The 17046-nt window shown below is 40.9% G+C and overlaps 1 protein-coding gene across 1 annotated transcript in view; it reads left to right on the top strand.

The window, feature by feature from the left end:
- LOC136827880 (DNA-directed RNA polymerase II subunit RPB1-like) overlaps positions 1-17046 on the top strand; it is a 144089-nt gene that overhangs the window by 40517 nt on the left and 86526 nt on the right. The gene's annotated exons all lie outside the window — the stretch shown is intronic.

The raw sequence follows: 17046 nt of genomic DNA, 5'->3' as shown, positions 1-17046 counted from the left end.
CAGTGAATCTGTACAAATTTTTTTTTTTTTAGGATGTACAAATTTTTTTTTTTTTAGGATATGGACGCCTCAATTTTAGATCAGCATCTGGATGAACACGGAGGAATTTAGCCAATTCAAAATTAATTTATAATCTACAGTAATGTAAATATCTCCAGATGTATCAAGTTGACAGCAGAGAAGCATTGCAGTCTGAACTTCCTGACCTAATGACTATTAAAATTGCAATAAAAAATACAAGGTGGTTGTATGACCAAAGTGACATCATAAATATCCTCACACATCAAAGTTAAAAGCCAGTACTAGAATTTCCTCCCCTTTAGACAATCTGCAAGATCTTTTTTAGTATCCACCTGTAATATTTATTGAAAAATTATGTAAATAATCCTGAACTTCATAGACGGCACAGAGAAGTACATACAGTAATGCTTTAACTACAGTAATAAGACCAGTGGGTGGTGTGGTTCCATACACTGTGGTTATGGGGATTTGAATAGCCTAGCCTAAGTTTTGGCTACCAATAAATCTTAGGCTAACCCTGACTAGGGTACGTAGAAATACACAAACTTGAAAAATGTGTTAATCTACTTTTATACTAAACAAAACTCCTGGCAAATACTGCACTAGTAAACAAATTGTATCGTGCAAGACCTTCATCAAATAGCCTATTTAAACAATGAGTAGCCGGTAACTGAAATCACACACTATTAGTCCATAGTTTTTGTATATATTTTTTTGTATTTGTAATGAATGTTATGTGCAAGTTATAAGAAAAGGAAAACTGACCAGGCCAACCACATGATGCACATATATGCACAGTGACTTAATAAAAATGCTCTGAGCTAAACTGTCCAGTTATTTATATTATTTGGAATTAATCTTTACTGTGAAAGTTAGCTTTATCTTCACGCCGTTTGGTGCAATCGGCATTTTAAAAAATCAAATTACGCTTGGCTAACCCGCTCAGACTCTCTCTGTAGTCATCTGTTTCCCACCAAATGGTGCTGGAGTGTTTATGTTTGTGACATATTTCTTCATGACGTCGTGTCAAACACACATTCTCAACTGGCTTTAGTAGTGTTTTGATGATGTCTAGCTAATTTCCCCTGTATGGTATTGTGCTTGTTTTCTGTTTTTGCTTTATGTCATCTACAACAAGTAGAGATAAGAGCATTAGGCTGTATAGGAAAGATTTTGTGAAAACTGATTATTGTCAATGACAACGTAGCCTATGTTAGCAGCTATGTTAGACTAGCTGTGCAGGCTTGAGTGTGGTTTTCATGCTAAGTGGATTATGAGTGTTTGATGAGAGGATGTAATTTTGTGAAGTATCAGAAGATGTTAGAGGCGAATAGTTTACATAGATAATTAGGGCACACCAGCAGCCTACTCAGTTTTTCCTTTTGTCTTCAGTGTTGCTTTTCCTTATTCATTTAGCTTACCTGATAGCCTAGGTTAATCTCTCTCTCTCTCTCTCTCTCTCTCTCTCTCTCTCTCTCTCTCTCTCTCTCTCTCTCTCTCTCTCTCTCTCTCTCTCTCTGCTCTGCTTATTTTGCTCCCTAAGTGGTTCAGGAGAAAAATAATAATAGACATATATTCTTTTCTTAGTTAGGTTTTTGATCGAAATATTAGGGCCAAAATTGCCCTCCCCCAGTTTTCGACTTTTTTCGGTTTCCCATGAGAGAGAAGGTGTAGGAGCCTTGGCGTCTATCTTTAGGCTGCCCTCTGTACTGGCCTGCTTCGGTTGGCTGTCTCCTCTGACAGGGAACCAAGGCATGTCTCAGGACCAAGGTTCTGTGCCCTTCGACGCTTCTCTCTCAACCGTTTTTCCAATTTGGGTTTAGCGCCAAACCACTGAACAACTCCGGCCAAGTGCAGAGTTTGTCTCTCGTTCACTGGCTGAAACAGTGTTGCCAACTGGAACAACCTGAAATTTGCTAAATACAGCCATTTTTCCTCTCTAAGTTGGCAACACTGGCTGGCTCCCATTCCATCCCTTTTGGAGAGTGTATTGTGAAGTAGACGGACGGTAAGGTTAGGATTCAGACATTACATTTTCCTCATTAGTTCTGAGCCACGTGTCAGTCCCCCCCCCCCCCAGTTTTCCTCCGTATCATCTCGTATTTGTCACTTTGTGACAATTATTCCTTTTTGTGTGGCTCTTCCTTTTCTGCCGCTTACTTATCTGGAGTGAGTTAGCGTAGTAACAGCTCTCGTTTCTCAATATATGCCTCTCAGGTGTATTCACAGTTGTGTGATGACATCATACAAGAGACTTCCCTTTCTCCATCTGTGCAGATAACATACTGTTGTCGAGGTTACATGGTGACATCATGCAGGAACCCTGTACCTTTTCACTTGTGCAGGTGGCTCCAATTGTTGAAGGGTTAGGTGGTGATGTCATGCAAGAATTGTCTTCCTTCCCCACCTCTGGCATTTCGTGACATCTTTGCTAACGTTACATGGTCCTCCGTTTAGACTTGAGGAGTTTCAACCATGATTTGATTCTCCTTTAGTATTTAGGCAATGCATAGCTCGTGTTGTTCCGTTTTCGCTTCCTTTGACCAAACCTGAATCCGGTAACTGGCACTCTTTAGTTTACTTCTACCTTGGCTCCTGTTAAAACAAATAAGGTAACACTGATTTTCGTAGGGTGCGTTATCATGAAATTGGAGCGTTTGGGAAATGGATGAATAGTCGAAGAGAAACGGAAACTGTTTAGTGTATGCTGGCTGTCAGATGCCACTGCATCTTTTTCCAAATTTGAAGCTGCCTAGAGCTGGGTTAGATCTTACATACATTACATGCTTTTCATCTTCCTCTGTTCATCTTGTAGTTTCTAGTTCTTGGACCTAGGAAGCTAAGACTCCTCTAATAGGTAAGGTAATTTGGCCTAATTGTGAGGTGAAAATACCCTTGAATGTGGTATTTCGTTCTTTGTGTTACAGGTCAATTACTATATGTAATATTTTAGCTTGCATTTGTAAATATGTATGTGTAGATTGTGTGTACGCATGTAGATATAATGATGTCTGCTCTGTCTACATCACCCCAATTTTGTAGCCTATGTTATAAGGCATATAGGTAAAAAATCAACATAGGCCACAATACATAAAGCTAAGCTATCCCATGTTTACTGTACCTTAGGCTAGGGTAATATAGACCTAAATGCCATAGGTTAGGCTTTCATACCTAAAAATAAATACTGTCCTTGATGGCTTCGTTGCCAGATTTTGGGATGTAGGGGTAGTTTATAACAGATAAATAATACATTAGTTCTTCATCGTAGGGGTGGGTAGAGCTCTCAGCTAGCACACTGTTGGCCCAGCGTTCAACTCTCCAACTGGCCAGTGAAGAATTAGAGAAATTGATTTCTGGGGATAGAAATTCATTTCTCGTCATAATGTGGTTCAGATTCCACAATAAGCTGTAGGTCCCGTTGCTAGTTAACCAGTTGGTTCTTAGCCACATAAAATAAGTCTAATCCTTTGGGCCAGCCCCAGGAGAGCTGTTAATCAGCTCAGTGGTCTGGTTAAACTAAGATATACTTAACTTAAGATATGGTGATAATCATATTTATATTAGTCCTGTAGATGATAGACCTACTTCCAAGGCTAAAGGGAGGAATCTTATTCCTTTTACAACTCACTTGTAAAGTAACAGACAGTTGTGGAAAAATCATATAGGTAGTCCTGCTCAACCATTAGGGTAGAAATTCTTAGCACTACCTTTGAAGTCTTCCCTCTAGGGTCTAGCCCTTACAGCCATTTTTGCACCAAAGTTCCAGGTAGAATTTCCCAATTTACTGTCGCGTTTTGCTTCAGTAGAGTTCTGGCTCATGTTATCAGTGACAAAATGTGACACTTCACCTTAACTGAAGTTTGGAACTCCCAGTTCTAGTAGGCTGTGTGGATCCTCAGAAGGCCGTGTGCAGATTTTTAGAAGGATATGGCAAGTGTCAAGCAGAACATTTGGTAGTGATTAGTCTCAGGGAAAGGTATTTTCTACTTTTTGTTATATTTTATCCCCATCAACTTACTAATATCCCTCCCTCTCCTTCCAGCCTGAGAAGAACCCTAAAAGAGTTCAGAGGTCTGGTTAAACAAATCATTTATAACTAACCTCCCTCTCTCCACCACTACACACAGAAAAGTTCAGAGTTGGGAAGGGTAGTTTGGACATCTGTTATGCAACGAGGCCATCGAGCCATCGGCATGTGTCTCAAGTTTATTCATATTACTCCCTTTTCTGTGAGTCATTCAGTTGTGTCCTGGCAGCTTTTCAGAAGGGCAAAGGATAAGTTCTGTCGACATGTAGGACACGTACTTCCTCTTCCCAGTACTCCTTCAGTCAAAGTAAAGTATTTTCCTGTGAGTTGAAGTCTTAGCAGTATAGATTCATCTGCATGGTATCAGAGTAGTGTAGTTCTCCCATATTTGGATTACTGGTTTGTTTCTCACCAATTTGTATTTTATGATGAGAATTATGTTTTATTTCTAGCCTTAGGAGTGGACATTTTGTTCAAGGTTGACTATTTATGCTTTTCTAACCTAGTCAGTTGTTTATCTGGGGGTAAGGATCAGCTGTCTCTTGTTGAAATTTTTTACCAACAGATAGAAGGATAGCAATTTTCTACCACTGTTGAGAGCTTTGGGTTGACCTGTAGGCCTGAAGAACCTTTACACTGTCCTCGGATGTCTCGGAGGCAGTTTGAGGGGCCATTCCGAGAAACATTTGATGTCAGGAATGGGAAGTGTAAACATCCTACAGCTCTTGGTAGTTTTGAATACAGTAGTCATACACAAATCTTTATTCGTACATAATACAACAAGGAAAGCCAAATCAAGAATTTTGTTCAGGCTAGCAAAGAAACTACCTTTTCCTTTTTTCCTTTAGACAGAGTGCAGCAACGTATTTCCATTTCCTCGTTTTGCCCTAAGTAGAAACCTGGGTGCTGAAGACAAAGTCAGCAGTAAGGGCAAGGTCTCCAGTCAGATAGTCTCCTTTGCCTCAGGTTTGCCAGAAGTTGTGGAACCTTTAGGGAGACCCAAGCACCCATCTTTTCATGACTACCCAAACACTACATTACCAGTTTACTGACTTCCATGCCAGGATCCTCAGGCATGGGCAGTGGATGTCTTCATTTAGAATGGTCGAATTTAGACCTCTAGGTTTTTGAGAAATACTCAAGTTGTGAACTTTGCAGATCACAAGGATGATTTTGATAGCACATTTGTGGCTCCAAAGGGAATAGTTCCCCTAGCCTCCACTTTTAGACTTGTGTATCAATAACAATGGTTAGTTTTTGATCTTGGTGCTTGTCCTGGGTGATATCCAGCACCTGTTCCACTAGATATCTTGATTCAAGCTCTACCAGTATCTCAGATATGCAAAGCCGCTTTCTGTTATAGTGATCAAGGATACCACTTTACATTGCTTTCAGTTTTGCATCATACTGACTGGAATATTTCTCATGATTTAAAGTTTGAAGAAGTTTTCAATCTGTTATGCTGGGAATTTCATCTTCTAATCATGTTTTACATTGAAATATAGACACACAGCTGTTAACATAATCTCAGTTAAGCCCTTTGATAAGGCATCACTTATCTATAAAGACACTAGTGCCTAATTTAACTACTTTGGTAGACAATGAAGAAGTGGCTGTCTTTACATCCAGATCAGACCTAGCAAGAGGTTATATTAGTGAGCTTCAAGCCCTATCTTGTTCTTTGGCTTTGCTCTAGTGGCAACCTCTCTCTTTTCGTTCATTACTTAGAGGAAAGACTTAGAGTTGTAAGCCCTTCCCAGATTTGTGACAATGCCTAATTTAACTGCTAGGGTGGCAGTGGAATAATGGCTGTCGGTGTCCAGTTAGAACTCTGAAGGGTTTACCTGGACAGTCGTAAACCTGTAAGAGGAAAAGCTAAGAATTTATCTGTGATGTTAGAAGGCCAAACACTCCTATGTCCAAGATGGGTAAAGTCTATGCACACACAGTTGATTCCTGAGTTTTTACCATTTTTCGAAATAATCCTCATGGCTTCTGTCCCGTAAACATGTCTAGAGAAGGTTGTCCTGCAGCTCAGGGGAGTTATAACTGTTTTTGTCTCATTATTTGTGAATGTTCAGTTTCAGCATGAGCCGTTAAGCCTTTAGTCCTTTTGTTGTGGTGGGGACACTTTCTCCTGAGCCAAATATGATAGTAACCTTGCTTTTCATCTTGTTAGAAATCCTATTGAAATTTGGGACTGAAGGTACACATTGGTGTATAGGAGTTCATCGTCTTATATGATGGTGGTAGTTGTGTTTAGTTTTGGACTGTCAGTTATGGGCTTTCGACTCAGGCACATGACTCACCAGTGCTCATCGAGATAGATCTTCTGACAAGTCTCACTACAAGGACCCTACATCCTGTTGTGGTTCCAATGTCTGGCGACAGTACTTACCAGTAAGGATCACACATCAGGCAGGAATGTTGAGAAGCTTTTTCTCCCCTTAAAATGATTGTATTCTTGTAATACTCTCGGTCCTAGCAAGCAGGTTCGGCTTACACTTGGGCCACTCTAATCGTATTGTGCCATCCCCTGTGGGGTAGGGTAAGGGGCAGACATTTGGGAGTCAGCTCTCACTTGTGCCATTAGTCGAAGAATAAACTCCATGAGAGGCTAATGATATCTTTTTAAAGTTTTCAGGTTTATTTTTTTTTTCTATTTGATCTTTATGAATAGTAAGAATAAAGCGATGAGTACCCCTGGGCCCTCTGATGATACTGTTTTGGCACAGATGATGACAGTTGCACCCACCTTGGAGATTGAACATTTTCCAAATGTTCATGACCCATGCAAGAAAAAGGATATGCTAATAGATTCACAATTTCGTTTAAAACAATCTGTGTAATAAAAATCCACAATTATATAGTAAGTATATTACTATGTAAAATATGTAAAATAAACCAAAGACTTTCAAACACTTGAACAGTGTTCCTCATCAGTGCTAATGTTAAAATGTATATTGTTAGCACTGATGAGGAACACCGTTCAAGTGTTCGAAAGTCTTTGGTTTATTTTACATACTGTATTTTACATAGTAATATATTTGCTATATAACTGTGGATTTTTATTACACAAAATGGATATCCCTGTAAAAGAAAAGGACCTGGCATTGTTAAAATGGAACCATTCTCCTTTGAGCCAGATGTTTCTGTGCCTGTGTCGTCCCCATCAAAAAAAAGGAACGAAAACTAGTTGAAACTTTTCAATTGTGAGCCGTTTGGAGCCTAAAAGACTAAATAAAAGAAAATATAGACCTGACTCAATTGATTCACTTTGATTCCCTCTTTGGAGAATCAGACTGTTCAAGGTTTTTGAATTTGCAAGCTGACCAATATATATCCTTATTAAAATTGGAAAATTACTTGTTGAACCGATGCCCATCCAAGAGATGAGCATAAGAGAAATTAAAAAAAGGGAATGGTTGGTTGAAACAACAACCAGAATCCAGTCAGAAAATTATCAGAACGTTAAAAATATAGAGAACATAAATATAAGCTTTACAAGGCATGATACCATGAACAGTGTGCAAGGCACAGTAATATTGCCAAATCTAGAAGAAGAAATGCAAAACAAATCAATGTTTTTAGGTTTACAGAAACGATATAACAACGTTGAAGACTGCAAAATATATGAGGTCCCAGGCAGGAAAGACAAAAATAAATGAATCAAAATAGCAAAAATAAAGTTCAGTGGCAAACCTTGCCCTTGAAAATTAAAATACTGTGATTAAATAGGGAGCTAAGACCTTATCTTCCCAAACCCATGCAATGCAATAACTGTTGCAAATATGGCCATACAGGCATTAAATGCAGAAATTTTCCAAGATGTGCCTATTGCAGTTCGCAAGAACATTGAATACGCTGGGACTGTGGCCAACCAAAATGCATAAATTCTGGCCTAGAACATCATGCCCGATCTAAAATGTGCATTCTATATTTACAATACTGAACTTACACTGAACTTTCATTACTACAAGAACGAACAGGCATGTCATTCAGGGAAGCAAAGTTAGAACTAAAAGTGAGAGGATTGAATGACCCAGCTAAGAAATTTAGGTATGCAGATACTTCAAAATCAAATAACACCCGAACTGAAGTGAATGACAATAGAAATAAAGAAATACCACTAAAAAAAAAATATGTGATCAAAAGAACTCTTCTATGGAGATTTCTTACAATAACGACATTATCACAATCGACAATAGATTTACCTCCTTACCAGAAATAGATACGAATATTGACATAAAGAAAGAAGAATTAAAATCACAAGAATATGATAAACAGATGACACAACTCAGAAGAGGCAACTAGAGAAGACCCCACCTAATTCTACCAAACAAAGCTGTAAAAAGATAAGTAACCCACCAATCTCAACAAAAGTTGAAGTTCAGAAACAGAACACTAAATCAAAAAATTTCCTCTGTCTCCCATAGTAACAATAATACCTCTAGGAGCAGAATCACAAAATTCAGATGAAATGGAAAACCAAGAAAAGGCGTAGGCTTCCGTCTTGTTCTTGTGCGTCCTCTTCGCCCTCTTCGTTGTCATCGTCTTTGTCTCGCCCTACTCATGCTTGAGTTAGGCGTTGGAGGATTGAAGACTTTGTTGCTTCGCCGTCAGAGAAGCCAAGGATTGTTTTGTCAGCCTCTTCCCACAGACACGTCTCTAATTTGCGTACGCAGATGCAGTCATGTCCATGTTCCTGTGGATGGTGTTCATCGCTCTGCAACCCCTCAGAAATCAGCTTTAGTCATTCATTCCTCTCCTCTTATTCCATGCAAGTTTGGCAGAAAGATAATAAGGCTCTGATTAAGAAGTTGAAAATGGTGGACCCTGTTAGTAGTCTAGTAGTCTAGGCTTACAAGATGTTCTCCTTCGAGGATTTGGGTTTCCTGACATAATTACAGGTGGTTCTCTGACCTGCTTCCACCTCATCTGCGTATCAGATGCCAGATGCCACAGCTTCCTTGCATATATGATTTTTTATTGTTTTTGAAAGCGGTTTCCAGTTGGCGCCAGAAGATTTACCCTAATGTTAAGACCAGGTTTGTTAGCTATGAAAAATACAAATTATTAAAAATTTGTCATTTTTACCAAGTTATAAATTGTTTTTTTATGTAAGTAACTCACCAAGTAATTACATAGCTATAGTTTCAACTATCGTGGCAGGCTAAATTTCAAAATTCACACCAGTACTTCAATTGTTTTAATGTAGCTGACTAGTCCTGCCCACTAACGGAAATACCAGAAACAACTTGGCATACAATCTCATTCAGTTTCCTGCTGGTCTTGATGTAACAATCAATACAATCAATGATTAACTCACCTTTACTGAATAATGTAATAACCGTTCCGAGTAGTGTAATAAACCTAAACATTGCATCCGCTACCATTTTTGCTGAGTAGCGTAATAAAATTTAAGCATTGCTTTCGCTATCAAACTGATATTTTTGGTGATGAAATACTTATCTGCAAGTCTCAAATAATGTCTGTTAGTTGAGATTTGGCTGTATGACAGTACTCTGTGTACTTCTAACACTTGTCGGTAAAGAACTAATTCAACATCTTATTTCACTTTCCCTTGCAGAGAACTGAAAAGTGTAAGGGCAGAACACAGTAAGGAGAGAAATTGCTTCGTATTTTGGTTGTTGTGCTGGCCTCTTGGAAGAATCAACGTTCTTGACAGCTGAGAATCAGTGCCGAACACCCAATAGCACTCGCCAACTCCCCGAGTTTTTAGCTCCCAAGCTACTACCTTGCCGGGCGCCCAACTAACCTGGCACCATCTACATAATGGGAGCACCCAGCACCTGGCACTAACTCCCGATTGTCAGCTATTGGGCGCCCAGCCCCCGTTCTCAGGCACACAGCGCTGGTTACTGAGATCCTGGCGCCAGCTCTCCCTGCTACCTATTTTTCTCACCTGCTACTAGCCCTCTTATTTTTATTCACTTGCTCCTGCGCCTGGTCTCCTCGCGTCCTTCCTATGCCATTGACAGTCTTGTGTCTGGGTTAACAAAAGTTAACTTTGTAATAGTGAAGTGTTGTGCAGTGGAGGAGGTGGCTACTTGTCCCTCAACACTCCTAGACAAAGGTCACTGTCAGACTCCCATGCACCAGGGAGGAGGCTTACTGGAAGTACAAGGGAGGTCGGGGGGTTTATACACGGGTAGTCACCCCCTCAGTCAAACCTGTTGCCAGTCCCAGGTATCGACAGACAGCCACTGGAAAGGCATGTTACTGGATGTGTAGTGAAGGGGTAGCTATCCAGTCCCTGTCAGACTCCCATGGACCAAGGAGGCATAATGAAGTCCTTGGGAGTCCGGAGGGGTTTGCCTTGGGTAGTTGCCCCTTGGTCATGCCAATTGTCCAAAGGCATCAATGGACAGCCATTGGAAAGGTATCCGTAAAGGTGTTTTATGCTGAATATAGGCTGTTGGAGAGGCACTTTGCAGTTGCTAATTGCACTTCTCCACTCTCCTGTAAGTGACTCAGGGAGCAGGAGCAAGTCCACCGACTTCTTGTAGCTTCTGGGACAGTCCTCATTGCTGGTCTCTTTAGCTTCCAGTTGTGGCGCGCCAGTATTTGGTGCCAAGTTCAACAATTTTCCAAGCGTACAGTTTTTCCAGAGTGCCCAGCAGTGTCTGAGCGCCATCTCCTGTCTGGTGCCAGCCTACAAGTGACTGGCGCCAGTTCCTCCTTGGCTCGGTGCCTGTTTCTTTTTAAGAATGTGCTCTTGCTCTTTCTTGGATGCCAGTTCCTATTGAATAGGTATCAAGATAACCCCAACTTTCAAGTGACTGGCGACTGTCCCCGAGCACCAGATGCCAGTTCTCCAGATCAGGCTAGACAGGGAGCTTACAAGCTTTATTGTCTCTCTTCAGTCTGTTCCAACTTCGTTTCAAGTTCAAGGCGAAGCCGACGTTGCTTTCCTTTAATGACTCCAGTGTCTTGGAATCCTGTTCTTTGTGGACAGAGGCTGTACATCCCTTTTTTAGGAGCTTGCTGAGAAAACTGTCACCTCTAGCGTTTTCATCTTCCCTCTAAAGTCTCCAAGGAGTTGAGTGTTGGACTTTCATTGATAAGGAGCTAAACAAGTATCTTTTGAATTGCCTTCTTCTGGTACTTTGATGGAACTAGACGTCCGCATTGAAGATCCCGTCAAGAGTTTTTAAAGTAAAGTTTGTCTTGACTGGCAGCAGGAGCAAGGGCCTAAGATAGAAACAGCCAAATGTTGACCGAGAGACTCCGCCTCGTTTTACCTCTCGTCCTGTCTTGTGCGGACAAGGACAGATGAGATGAATTTTAGAGATTTCCACTGCTGCTCTTCTTCTATGAGTCATCTGTCAGCCAAAAGAATAAAAACTGCTTTCAGACGGTCGTCAAATTGCATATTTGGAACATTAGGGAAAGAGTCCACTGGGGTCTCTATTGTCCTCTGAGACGTTAATCAGGTTATCAGACTTCCTTGAGAGTTTGCAACTCTTCCACAAGTTTCATCCAGTTCCAAAGTGTCTGACACAGACAGTAACACCATAACTTTTCAAGTGGCTAAGAGGTTTGCTTCATCTCACAGCCTTCCTTCAGCTTCACTGTGCTTCCACCTGTCTCGTCCTCGATCCATCTTCTTTGGAGTGACGATGTCTTCTCTCTTGAACGTCCCCTTGTTGAAAGGCCTTTCTTGAGCTCCAAGCGGGAGAGTAAGTACCATACTCTCTCTCGAACCAGTGCTTTTTTGAGGCACCCATTCCCGAGTATCTGGAATAATTTTCTGAACTCATGGTGCCAACTTCTGGCAGTGCCGATGACCAAAACTTCTTATACCTGATCCAGAGCTCTTGGCACTTTCCAGCCAGTAATAAGCTTCTGGCTGAAGGTCTAGCTTCCGCTCACAAACATATTTTCTGTTTAGAGGATTTTGTCTGCTGTCTGCAGAAGAATTTGTTGCAACTGGCTTTGGACAAGGCCACTGTTATTCCAGGCCTTGTTTGTCTCCTCTGGACTTTTCAACCCCTTGATAAGCATGCCAGTTATTATTTTTGCCACGTACAGTGTCACATATCTCAGTCTGTATGAGGTGTCTTCCACGCAGGCATTATCGAGTCCAGTAAGTAATAGACAACTGTCAAGAGTCACTGGGGTCGGTGTTTAACCCACACAGCTTTATGCGAGTCTGCACTATGGTCTGCATGGTCACTCATTTGCTTTTGAGTCTGCAGTGTCGTCTATGGGTTGGTATGACCACAGCCCTCTTTTCTCTTGCCCTAGACCAACTGGGACAGGGAACACAGCCTTGCCCATTGTTGTTTCCCGAAGCCCCAGTTTTAAGTCAGACCTGCAGTAGTGGATGTCTGAGCTTAGCATTTTTGAAGAGAAGTTCCTCCTTCCATTGAGACTAGTCTTAGCCTTCTTCAACAGCTTGATTTACATCGGGGAAAACGAGGCCTTCATATGTCAGAGAGCTGAAAGTGATCCACATAGGGTTTCAGTACTTCTCATCCCTAGTTCACTCCATACTGTAGTAATCCATTTAGCTCAGATCACAGTCCTAACGTTTATTACTTTAACAAGGAGACACACTCGCTCATTATCTCCTCCTAATAGCAGGAGAACTTCTACAGTGGATGATCAGTCGAGTGTTTTAGTCATTTGATTTTTTCAAGCCAACTAAAGTTCTGGCGGATGAACTGAGACATCAGAAGCTTTTTCTTTCTTTTAAGGGAACCTTGATTCCCCTGGTCTTTGAGGTTCTGTGGAATCTATGGGGCAGGCCGATTTGGACCCATTTTACCACATTAAGGAACCTTCGTCTTCCTCTCTTATGTTCTCCAGCTCTAGACCCTATAGCATGGGCAGCAGACTTCATGCTCCAAGCTCGGCTCTTCAGGGACCCCTACGCCTTCCAGCCGTTTGACTTAGTCAAGGAAGTATTAAACAATTTTAAGCTCATTGCAACATTACAATGACCCCTTTTAACCCCATTCTGAACCATATGATATCTTCAGAATCTATCACGGTTGGTGAACCTTCCAAGACTCCTTCCCCAGTCTGCATTTACTCAGTTAACCTCACGTCAAGAGATACCACTAAGGGTGGTGCACTTTTACCCAGAGGGACTGCACACTGTCCGGAAGCTTATCAGAATGAAGGGGTTTTTCAAGACATACTACAGAGACCATTGCTAAACGCAGCCATCAATCCTCTTGCTCTGTCTGCCAGACTAAATGAGCATTTTTTCCGTAGTTGGCCTCTCAGACTCCTCGTCCCTTATTTGAAGACATCTGTGACCTAATGGTGGATTGCCTCTTTGAGGAGATCTAGTCTCTCATATTCTATCGTTAAGGGGTATCAAGCCACATTGAACTCACCAACGAAATTTGCTCGTATACCCTTGAACCTTCTAGCCAAGAATGAGGACTCTTCCAGTCCTGGTTCCATTCTTTCTACCTTAAGAATCAATGGAAGAGAAGTCATTCTTGTCAGCTGAGAGCAGTGCTCTAAGCACCCTGGAACACCCTTCAGCTCCCAAGCTCTTTCTCGCCTGACTTTCAACTCGGCTGACTCCAGCTACACCCTGGCACCAGCTCATGCTCCAAGCACCTAGGAGCGTCAGGCAGCCCCCAAGTAATGCCTCTCTGGGCACCCAGATCATCTGGCGCCAACTTCAGCTTGGTGTCATCTCAAGAGTACCCAGCCCCTGACACCAGCTGCGGGTTGTCTGGTGCCAACTCTCCCCTCATCTTTGGCTCTGGGGAGAATAGTGAGCTCTTTCTGGTTGGAGCTTTCATGTATTGCCAGAGCAGGATTGGGAGAGCAGAGAACCTTCCTTATTTGTAGTGTTTTGGCAAGGACCCTTTTTGCTCTCTGGCTAAGAACGTATTGTCTTTCTTCCCAAAAGGATTTTATTTATGAGAACTACTCCCAGGTTCAGGAGAGCAGTTTGCCTACTTTTAAGTGGAAGCTAAACATGTCAGAACAGCTTCTATCTCAGTAGCTTTGAAGCACAGGATGCCCCTTACTTCCATTCTGCGACCAACCTACTGGAAGTGTAATCTATCTTCACTTCACAAAAATTTAATTAATTAAGACAGCGCTAAAATTTTTGCATTACCTTGCAAAGTATTAGTAACTGGCATGGGATCATGGAAGGAAGCATACGATTTTCTCCTACTGTCTCTTCACCTTGTAGTGAAGTGTTGATTTTTAGGAGCCTTGGGGCGTTGCGAGGTACCCGGAGAACCCGCCACTCTCAGTGGATTGGTTGTGGTTTTTCTTCAGTGTAGGTGACAACGACGTCTGGTTGTTTTTATTTTGGTACTTTGCTCCCAGGGGCAAGGGCACCTTTTAAAGTTTTGCTAGCCATCTGAGTACTCCTTTGCTATAAAGCTCCCACGTAAGTAGAGGTGCTCCTCGGCTTTACCGTCACGCCACTACAGGTTAAGATGAGCACCAACCAGAGGCAGTATTCTCCTGCAGTAGCTCTCTTGACTTAGAAGGAACGACAAGCATTGTCTTCAGTGGTAGCAACTTTTTATTTCAATTCATTTCATGACTTAATGCTTTGGAGTAGAGTTTTTCCATGTATCCCACCTCCTGTCAATATGGGATTCAGCTATGTAAGTACTTGATAAGTTGCTTATATAAAAATGAGATTTTTATAATCAAATAAAGTTATATATACACTTACCAAGTAATTACAGAATCAGAGCCCACCCTCCTCCCCTCTGATGGACATGGGGCACAAACATAATGAGACGTCTGCTAAGTTGTTCCTGGTATACCTGTAAGTAGGTGGGACTAGTCACTTACACTAAAACAACTGAAGTGCCAGTGCAAATTCTGAAATTTAGCCTGCCGCGACAGTTGAGACTATAGCTATGAATTACTTGTTAAGTACAGTATATATAAAACTATTTTATTATAAAAATGTCATGTCTAATAATTTTTTAAAATTATATTTTGTAAAATTATAATTACAGCTCACACAATATCATAACATAATTAAAGTCAGTAACAGATTCTTAGTATATTTATTGTAAAATATTTAAAAGACATCTTGGGATGGGGAGTTGCAGTATATTTCCCCCATGACATCTCAGGCCAAACTGTCCTCTACTGAGCTATTGTAGTTACCATCTAAGAGTTACCAGAAGTCATTTATGGCCCATGGAATTGATCTGAACACTTTTCCTGCAAAATTTGTTCAACTGTATGTCACGTAATGTTGATTGTCAAGGGACGATACCCTGATATTACCCCAAAGCTATAAATAGTCATCAGTTGATGATGCCTGCTCTCAAACAGTCACGTTCTTGTCCCCAAACACACCACCTCTGATCCAGCCCATGGACCAGCAGATCATCTGTAATTTTAAAAAGCTATATAACCCTCAGACAAAAATCATTTAAACATCTAAAGAAAAATCATCAGTTAATGATGCCTGCTTTCAAACAGTCAAGTTCTTGTCCCTACAACCTGGACACACCTACCTCTGATCCAGCCCATGGACCAGCAGATCATCTGTAATTTTTTGGTGAAACACTTTGCTATACAAAGGCACTCTTCCAGAAGCGCCAAGAGTACTTTTAGACTCTTCCAGATATTCCCAGGGAATAGTTAATTCTTTTCCCCTTGATAACTATCCTTTGATCCTTCTCCCGTACTCTGAACCCCCTAGTTAACCAAATTCAGACAATTCAATAGAAGAATCATTTTAATATCCTGCATTGCCTCACTCATGTTGATAAGGTCTTGGGAGAAGTTTCCTATAGGATCTTGAATTCTGCATGGAAGACATTGTGGCCAGAAGCTGTAACATAAAGGGGCTTTAAAGGCTTTGAGGAGGAGTCTGGCCTAGTTGAGGAGGATATTTGTCTTGGCAAGTTCAGGAGCCAGGAAGTCAGAGGTGAAGACTTGGAGGAGTTATTGACAAAGCACAGAGAATAGCTGATCACGAAGGAGCTGCAGGAAATTTAGGGGGAGCAGCAACAGGTGGTGGTTGAGAAACTGTTGCCAGTTGAGGTGGATGGAAAGGAGAATATCCCACTTCATTAATAAAGGACATTTGTGCCAAGTGGGTAAAAGTGCAATTTTGTTGAAAAAAAAATCACCTGAACAAAGCTCTAACAAGTCCAAATCTAAATCTATTAAATGACAAAACAGTTTCTGTTTTTAAGGCCATGCTGAAAAGACATGGAAAATAACTATCAGTTGGTAGGGTTTTGGTGACAATTGCACCTGAAGAGTCTCAATCAAGGCTCTGGCCATGAGGACAGAAAATTGAAATGGAAAAAACACCAGAAGTCCCGTGCCGTTATTGGTAGGGGACTCATAAAATGCTTTATAAAGTTATCATTTTCCGGGGTTTTGGCACAAATTAATTCAAGTTGCATCATTCCTAATAAGAAAACTTAATATTTGGTACTCATCATGCATTTTGGAACCAAATAACGAGTACTGAGGTATCACTGTATTTGATGAATACCCTACCTAACCCCGACCTTGTGTGCAGTGTATGCAAATCTGCACAATTAAACATTAAATATAAGTGCCAGTCTTCCACCTAAAGCAAATGCTGAGATTTGGAAATAAATTCCTATTGAATTATGAACATTTGCATTTTATCGAGTTATTATATTTAAAAGAACCACAGGATCATCTAAATTTTATAATTAAAGACAAACCTTTTGGACCAGCTTTACAATTTAAGAATTTTAATGCAGTAATCAGGGTAAACTACTTAATAGCAGTAACTGTATAGCTTGTTTTGCAGCATTGTTTCTTTTGTTCTTGTGCCCTTTGGCAGTCTTTGAAAGAACCAACTTTGTTTCTAAAATAATTTTCTGTTAACTTGCACCAGCCCCCTTTCGGGAGGAAGAAGAAGAAAAGGAATAACTGTTTTTAATGTTCTCGTACTTGGGCGGTAGCAATGTTAGTAATTTAATTTCTCATTAGTAATGTATTGAGTTATTTGTCTGTCGATGTCAAATAATCAA

The sequence above is a fragment of the Macrobrachium rosenbergii genome, chromosome 42 (genome assembly GCF_040412425.1).
Source record: "Macrobrachium rosenbergii isolate ZJJX-2024 chromosome 42, ASM4041242v1, whole genome shotgun sequence".
Lineage (NCBI taxonomy): Eukaryota > Metazoa > Arthropoda > Malacostraca > Decapoda > Palaemonidae > Macrobrachium > Macrobrachium rosenbergii.
Note: the sequence above shows the minus strand (reverse complement) of the source record. Positions and strands in the feature narration are given on the sequence as shown.